The sequence below is a fragment of the Macaca mulatta genome, chromosome 7 (genome assembly GCF_049350105.2).
Source record: "Macaca mulatta isolate MMU2019108-1 chromosome 7, T2T-MMU8v2.0, whole genome shotgun sequence".
NCBI lineage: Eukaryota > Metazoa > Chordata > Mammalia > Primates > Cercopithecidae > Macaca > Macaca mulatta.
The window spans coordinates 56,410,632-56,419,298 of record NC_133412.1 but is presented as its reverse complement, the minus strand read 5'-3'; positions in this window follow the sequence as shown (position 1 = coordinate 56,419,298).

Here is an 8,667-nt window from a genome sequence, read left to right as displayed (position 1 = left end):
ATTAGCCGGGCATGGTGGTGCTAGCCTGTAATCTCAGCTACTCAGGAGGCTGAGGCACAAGAATTGCTCAAACCTGGGAGGTGGAGGCTGTAGTGAGCTGAGATCACACCATTGCACTCCAGCTTGGGTGACAGAGCAAGACTCTGTCTCAAAAAATAAATAAATAACAATAGGATTGCCTAGTAAAATGAGCCATTTTTGGCCAGGTGCGGTGGCTCAGGCGTGTAATCCCAGCACTTTGGGAGGTCGAGGTGGGCAGATCACTTGAGCTCAGGAGTTTGAGACCAGCCTGGTCAACATGGTGAAACCCTGTCTCTACTAAAAATATAAAAATTGGCCAGGTGTGGTGGCATGGGCCTGTAATCCCAGCTACTCAGGAGGCTGAAATAGGAGAATCGCTTAAACCCAGGAGGCAGAGGTTGCAGTGAGCTGAGACTGTGCCACTGCATGCCAGCCTGGGCAACAGAGAAACTCCATCTCAAAAAAAAAAAAAAAAAAAAATGGGGGATGAAACTGTTTCACCTTAGATCATCAGGCATTAGATTCTTAAAAGAAGCATGCAACCTAGATCCCCCGCATGTACAGTTCACAGCAGGTTTTGAGCTCCTATGAGAATCTAATGCCACTGCTTGGTTCCTAACAGGCCACAGACCAGTACTGGTCCACAGCCCAGGGGTTGGTGGCCCCTACCTAAGGTGACACTGGCCCCACCACCCCCTCTTAAAGTGCCTACCTGAGAAAACTCAAGGCTGCCAAAATATTTACTGTTTTGTTTCATCCAACACCTGAGGATAGAGTTTCTGTCTCCCAGTCTCTTTGGGAGGATGGCATCCTAACTTTGGTAATTGGTAGCTAGCAGACACAGCTGGCCTAATGTCACTTACACTGATCAACCCTTTGTCATTTTTCACTTCCCTGATTCTGTTAAACTGCTGCTTGTCCTTCTCCCTATTCCCTCATCCTCTTTTTAAAATGCCCATTTACTTTTCGTACAAATCAATGTTGAGCTCAGTTCATACTGGATTGTTTTCCCTATTGCAGTAGTTACGACTGATTAAATTCTGTCCTTACAGTTTTAGCTAGTGTTCAGCTTTGTTTATCTTAGACAAAGCCTCTGACAATCTAGTAGATTATTTCCCAGAATTGTGGATGGGAAGATTGGAGGCATTACACAGACATTTCTTATTTTGTCAGTTACGTGTTTATTTTCATGATGACGTTTTCATTACTGCAACTTTTATCAAAAGTGACATTGGCTTTCCACTCACAGTAAGCAATTTTAGGTTTCCTTTTTAAATTATTTTTAAAAAGAGTGGATACATAGTAAGTGTATGATAGTACCTGTAGTACAAGAATAAAGCAACAGTGGTGGTACTTGAATGACAGAAATTTGAGAAATGCTGATCCAGTTTCACCATCTCATTCTGCAGTTGGGGAGATTCTTAAAGAAGCCAAATTATACAGAACAGCCATTGTCCCCTGATGCTGTGTGGGGCTTCCTTTCTGACCCAGCGTAGGAGAGTCAAAGCAAGCACGGAAGTAGGTTTTACCCAGGGAATGCTGGGATGGGGTCTTCAAGGAGTTTCCTGAAGAGGGAGAAGCCACACCTACCTGGGGAGGGGGATCAGGAAGGACTTCATGGACGAGGAGCTTGTGCCATAGTCCAGGAAGTTAGAGCTCCCTTGAGCAGCAGGGAAAGGGAGGGCAGCCATGCTGAATGGACAGCAGGATAAAGGCAGCGAGCACAGATGAATGAAGGCTGTGAGTTGGGAGGGAAACAGGGACAGGTGTGCTAGAGCCTTGAATGCCTTGAGGAGTTGTTTGCTGCTCTGATGGGCCCTGGGGAGCCATTGAAGGTTTCAGAGCAGGACCTGCATTCTGAGAGGAGTAACTAGCAGCAGTCTTCGGGGGCTGGATGGATCTGGACCTCCTGGGAGAGGTCTGAGCTGGGCATGCAGGTTTGAGAGGCGAGCCAGAGAGAGGGCTGGAAGGAAAAAGAGAGCTCCAAGGAAAAGTGTTGGGCAGCACCGGCCTTTAGGAAGTGGAAAGAAGAACAGCCATCAGAGAAGCAAGAGGAGAACCCAGAAAGTGGAGAGGACCGAAATCATGCAAGGCCAGAGCAGCGAGGGGTAGAGGAGACAGTGCCTGGGTGGCAGAGAGGCTGGGAATGGGGGACGAGTACTTTAAGGGGAGGACGTTAATTTATTGGCCCCCGAAACAGCAGTTGTCATTTCAGGCCATTGTTTTAATATTGGGAGGGATTTCCACTTGGAGAGGCCTTGCCTCTCACTGGCTGTGTGACCCTGACCCTGGGCAAATTACCTTTCTCTGAACCTCCATTTCCTCCTTTGCAAAATGGGGATAAGAACATCTGCTTCACAGAATTATTGTACTGAAGAATGGAGACAATGCGTAAAGGGCTTACCGTGTGCAGAAAGCACGTGTTCTCACAGTGGAATTTATTGATTTCTTCACAGCAGGATTAGTGCACACCTGCTATGTGTCTGGCTCTGTGCTGGAAACCAACAATACAGTACTAGTTAAGGTTATGCTTAATCCTCAAAGAGCTCAGAGACTAGCTGTGCCTGAACACCTGACTCCAACCACTTTGGGTGACCCGTAGCACGAGCTGATTTTGCTAGCATTCCAACCCATAGAATTTTCTAAGAACTCACACTGAAATAGTTAACCATTGCCACCTTGCTTGAACAGATAAAACCTGAGCCTCTGGCTACGTTCCTATGGGTTAGGGCCTGGTCTCTGAGAAGTCACTTCCTTCTGGAACTTGGCGTTTACCCAGAGCTGCTGCCACCAGAGGTGGGGCTGCTCTGTTTGGGGAGAAAAAAACTAAGAAAGTGAGGGAGTGGTCATCCTGCCACATATTTGGACTTTAGAGACAAAATTCTGAGTTCTTCTCATCAGGGCACCCATCTTTTGAGGTCCCAGAGTCCAGCGAGAAGACATCCCTCCATCCTTCCCACACGTTTGTAAAGTGCATTTTGTGTCCAGTGTTGCAAGAGGCTTTGGAGCACACCGCGGAACACATCCTGTCTCCCCCACACAGAGGACAAGAACAAATCTAGAAATAAAGCTCTAACTGTAGGAGTGAAGGAAAAGTGTCCTTTTGAATTCTGGGTGGTCAGAAGGAGGAGACGACCTTCGCGTGAATCCTGGAGGTTGAGAAGAAACCAGGCATGCGGGACTTGGGTTAGAGAGTTCTAGGCACAGGCAACAGCACGTGTGAAGGCCCCAAGGTGTGAAGAACCAGAAAGGAACCACTGTTTCTGGAACGGTGATGGAGGAGGGGCATGGCCTTCAGGGCAGAGTGGGATTTTATCCTTAGGGCAGCAAAGGTGGGGGGGGGTGTACTTTAAAAATTTGGTTGCATATTCATAAATTTTATTTTTTTTACTTTATTTCAGCAATATCGCTATGTTGTTACAGACAAAATCTTTGCATACTTTGTGTTCTATTTTCAGTAATGCCAGATTATAAAACATTTCTTGAGTCATTGTAGCTCTCAGTTTGAATTTGGAGACATTTTGCTCCTCTGAGGCATAGCAAAATCCTCAAAGCAATCCTTAGATTCAAAAATGAACCATGGATTTTATATATCATGCTTGAACATCATAATGGAGTCTCATAAGATAATTGAGAGTTACTATAGAAGTATTACAAATATTTTAATTCCATCACATAATTGCTATCCATTTTTTTAAAAAAGTTTATAAAAACAGCTGACACGCAATGAATTGCACCTATTTAAAGTGTACTGCTTGATCAGTTTCGATATATGTATATACCCATGAAACCACAATCTTAATCAAGACATGAGCGTATCTATTGCTCCCAAAACTGTCCTCATGAAAGAGTATTTTTTAAAAGCCTGCTCAAGCTTGTATTGGTCAGCAGTTAAGCTGGGGCCACAGGCCTGTTCTGCTGTCTCCTAGTTTGTTTTTTTCCAGAAAATAAACCCATCAGCACTTTGGTTGTGATACTGGCTCCATCACTTCTTAGCTGCGTGACCTTGGGCAAGTTACTTAACTTCTCTGCGTCAATTTCTTATCTATAAAAAAAATACCTACCTCATGGGGTTGTGAGGAACAGAAAAGGTTACGTGTGTATATAAATTATAGGACGAAAAGCTCTTGGACAGGGCTTGGCACAGTGTTCAATAAATACTGGCCATTGTTGTTATGTGATACAAAGAGCTCCATACATGCATCTGCATAGAAGGATTCTATTTGGAAATAAAAAAGCCAAATAGGGTGGGAGGCTGAAAAACCTGCAGGGGAACTGGGCTGAGACACTTACCTTAATAGCGCCACTGTTACAGGGTGCCTTGTGTGTGTGTCCAGTAAAAGCTACACTTAATGATTTTTTCACATCTTTCCTCAGCCTTGGCCAGTCCTATCTCAGCAGTAATGGCCTGTGTTAAGTATGGTGCCTAGAAAATTACAGACTATTCCAGACCAGGAAGGAAAGGAAAGTTGACTTCATCTTCAGATACTCAGGCTGCAGCCTGGAGACATCTCATCTCTCCTCTGTCACTCCTTCCCCATCATTAAAGTTTGTGGATGTTCCTTAGAGTCTCTCAGACCTGTCTTGGCTTTAAGACGAGCCCTCATCATCCTCTGCCTAGCCCCCTCCAGTCACCCTCCTTCCATTCCAGAAGCTTTGATGGATCCTTAAGTAGAATAATCAAATCCAAATCCTTCCCCTGGCATTGAAGTTTTTCCATGGGCTGAACTCAGTTTACCCTTCTTGGCTCCAAGTCCTCAGAGTGCCGTTTGCACGGCCAGAGTAGCGTGGTGCGATTCACCAGCTTGGAAGGTTGAGAGAAGTAGCCTGAAATCTGTTCAGAAGCAGAAAAACACTGCAATTCTATTATGATGATGGTGGAGTCACATTTTCAAATGTGCATCTGAATAGCTGGCATTCAATTGTTCTTAGAATGGGAACTATCTTTGGAAAAAATACATTGATAAGGTATTTGAGATTCTAAGGCCAGGGCCTTAAAAGATGATGGTGAAACTTCCTGGCATGGCACGGGAAAGGAATTTGTTAGGCTCTCAAGACGGAGAAAAATGAGAAGCAAGGAGGGAGAGGGGGCTGGGCGCAGTAGCTCATGCCTGTAATTCCAGCACTTTGGGAGGCCAAGGCAGGCAGATCACCTGAGGTCAGGAATTCGGGACCAGCTTGGCCAACATGGCGAAACCTTGTCTCTACCAAAAATACAAAAATTAGCTGGGTGTGGAGGCGCACGCCTGCAATCCCAGCTACTCAGGAGACCGAGGTAGAAGAATCACTTGAACCTGGGAGGTGGAGGTTACAGTGAGCCAAGATAGTACCATTGCACTCCAGCCTGGGCGACAGAGAAAGACTATGTCTTAAAAAAAAAAAAAAAAAAAAAAATGGAGGGAGAGGGAAGAGAGAAGAGCCTGCAGGATGAAGATAGGCTTGAATCAGGTGAGCCTGCTAGGCTCTCCTGTCTCCTCACCACCCCAGCCCATCTTCAGTGTGCTAAACTCACAAATATTTGGTGCTTGTGTGTGTGTGCAGGGTAGAGTGAACGTGGAAGGAGGGGGTGAACACATGCAGAGGAGGCCATGGAACCCTCCACCCTGGAGAATGCACAGGATTGTGAGGAAAGCCTTGGAGTGCTGTAGGCTGTCAAATTTGAGGGATTCAAGCCAATTTTACTGAGTCTGGAGGAGCAGATGGTTCTATTTTTTATTGTTACTGTCATTGTTGTCACAAAAAATTACCCCTCAAAAAGATACTCCCTCCTAGGAAAAGCACAGAAGAAAGAAGAACAGAATCTTGTTGCAAAAAATACATATATATCCTTTAGAAATGCTTGCTTGGCAAAAATATATCTTTCCTTTCTTTTTCACTGTTTTTTTTTTTTTTTTTTTGAGGCGGAGTCTCGCTCTGTCACCCAGGCTGGAGTGCAGTGGCGCGATCTCGGCTCACTGCAAGCTCCGCCTCCCGGGTTCCCGCCGTTCTCCTGCCTCAGCCTCCCGAGTAGCTGGGACTACAGGCGCCGCCACCACGCCCGGCTAATTTTTTTGTATTTTTAGTGGAGACGGGGTTTCATTGTGTTAGCCAGGATGGTCTCGATCTCCTGACCTCGTGATCCGCCCGTCTCGGCCTCCCAAAGTGCTGGGATTACAGGCTTGAGCCACCGCGCCCGGCCATTCACTGTTAACCATTATGTGGAACGAGTCCCGGGAAAATATCAGGCTCTGGTCAGGCGTGGTGGCTGTCACCTATAATCCCAGCACTTTGGGAGGTCAAGGCAGGAGGATTACTTGAGTCCTGAAGTTTGAGACCAGCCCGGGCGGCATAGTGACACCTTATCTCTACAAAAATAGAAAAAATTACCCAGATGTGGTGGTGTGCGCCTGCAGTTTCAGCTACTTGGGAGGCTGAGGTGGGAGGATTGCTTGAGTGAGCTGGGGAGGTTGAGGCTGCAGTGAGCCCTGAATGTACCACTGCACTTCAGCCTGAGCAACAGAGTGAGATGTTGTCAAAAAAAAAAAAAAAAAGAAAAAAAAGAAAATGTCAGGCTCTGAATAAACAGATAAAGATGTCCAGTAACCATATTTTAGAAGCTCAACCTCACTACTATCACTACTAATCCAAGAAATGCCAATTAAGACAATACATGATACCATTATTTGCCAGTGAGGACTGAGGAACAGCTGAATCAATAAGGGAACGATGGGTCCCTGTGTAGTGGAGAGAAAGAATGCCCCATGTTCACCTGCTGCAGGCCTCACCGAGCAGGCCATCAGGGCCAACTGGGACTAGGTGACAGGTGTCCCCACCTTGGGTGGTCCAGCATCCAGGAAGAAACAGTCAATCCTCCTACACAAGAACCAGAGGGCAGACCTGGGGAGCCAGGCCTGGGACAGGTAAGCATTCACTGAAAGCGACCATTGTAACCTGAAAGGGGACCAGCCATATTAATTTTTAAATTTTCATAGTACTTTATGTATAAATCACATACAGTAAAATGCACAAAACTTAAGTGGGCTGCTCACATGTGTAGACCTGTGTGACCACCTGGATCAAGATACAGGTACTTCTGTCACCCCAGAAAGTTTCCACATTCTTTTGAGTTGTCACCACAGACTATATTTGTCTGTTCTTGAGTTCCATATAAATGGAACCATATGGTAGGAGATGTTTTTAGTCTGGTTCCTTTTGTTCATTACACCTTTTTGAGATTTGTCCACGGCCCTACATGTCTGTCTCATTAGTCCATTTGTCCCGATGAGAAGTATTCTATTGCGTGGATATACCACGATGTGTTGTTTATTCATTATCCTGATGATGGGCATTTGGGTTGCTTACTGCTTCAGTCTACCATGTATAAAGCCGCTTGCATGAATCTTTGTGTGGATGTGTGGTTTCATTTCTCATCCACTCTCATACCTGAGAGTGGATTTACCAGGTCACAGAATAGGTGTCTGTGTTACTGCTGCATGAGGTCTTGCCTCACTGACAAGCAAGCAAGCTGTTCTACAGTGGACATCAGCTGGGTGTCCTCTAACTCTCCTCAATTCTGACTCTGCCTGCCTGGAGATAGCCTCAGACCCCACAGGTCAGTATCACAAGACTTTACATGCCCTCCACTTTAGATCCCAATCACAACCTGTGCCTCTGGCCTGCTATGAATTGGGGTTTCCACAATCCCCTCCTTGGGTTCAATTAATTTGCTAGAGAGCTCACAGAACTCTGGAAACACTTTAGTTATGTTTACCGGTTTATTATACAGGCTGTTACAAAGAATGCAGATGAACAGCCAGGTGGAAGAGATGCACGGGGTGAGGCCTGTGGGAAGGGGACGCGGAGCTTCCATGCCCTCCCTGCATGCACCACTCCAGGGACCTCCACGTGTTCAGCTCTCTGGAAGCTCCTCTGCACCCTGTCCATTTGAGCTGTTATGGAGGCTTAATTACATAGGTATGATGGATTACATCATTGGCCTCAGTGATTAACTCAATCTCCAGCCCTTCTCTCCTCCACCAGGGTGGTCAGGGAGGCAGGGCTGGGAGTTCCTCTTTTTTTTTTTTTGAGACAGAGTCTTGCTCTGTTGCCCAGACTTGAGTGCAGTGGCTCAATCATAGTTATTGCAACCTCAAACTCCCAGGCTCAAGTGATCCTCCTGCCTCAGCCTCCTGAGCAGCTGGGACTAGAGGTGCATGCCACCATACACAGCCAATTTTTTACTTTTAGTAGAGACAAGGTCTCACTCACTACGTTGCCCAGGCTGGTCTTGAACTCCTGTGCTCAAGCAATCCTCCCACCTCAGCCTCCCAAAATGCTGGGATTATAGGAATGGGCCACCACACTGGCTGGCCGAGTTCCAATTCTTTTTTTTTTTTTTTTTTTTTTGAGACTGAGTCTGGCTCTGTCGCCCAGGCTGGAGTGCAGTGGCCGGATCTCAGCTCACTGCAAGCTCCGCCTCCCGGGTTTACGCCATTCTCCTGCCTCAGCCTCCGGAGTAGCTGGGACCACAGGCGCCCGCCACCTCGCCCGGCTAGTTTTTTGTATTTTTTAGTAGAGACGGGGTTTCACCGTGTTAGCCAGGATGGTCTCGATCTCCTGACCTTGTGATCCGCCCGTCTCAGCCTCCCAAAGTGCTGGGATTACAGG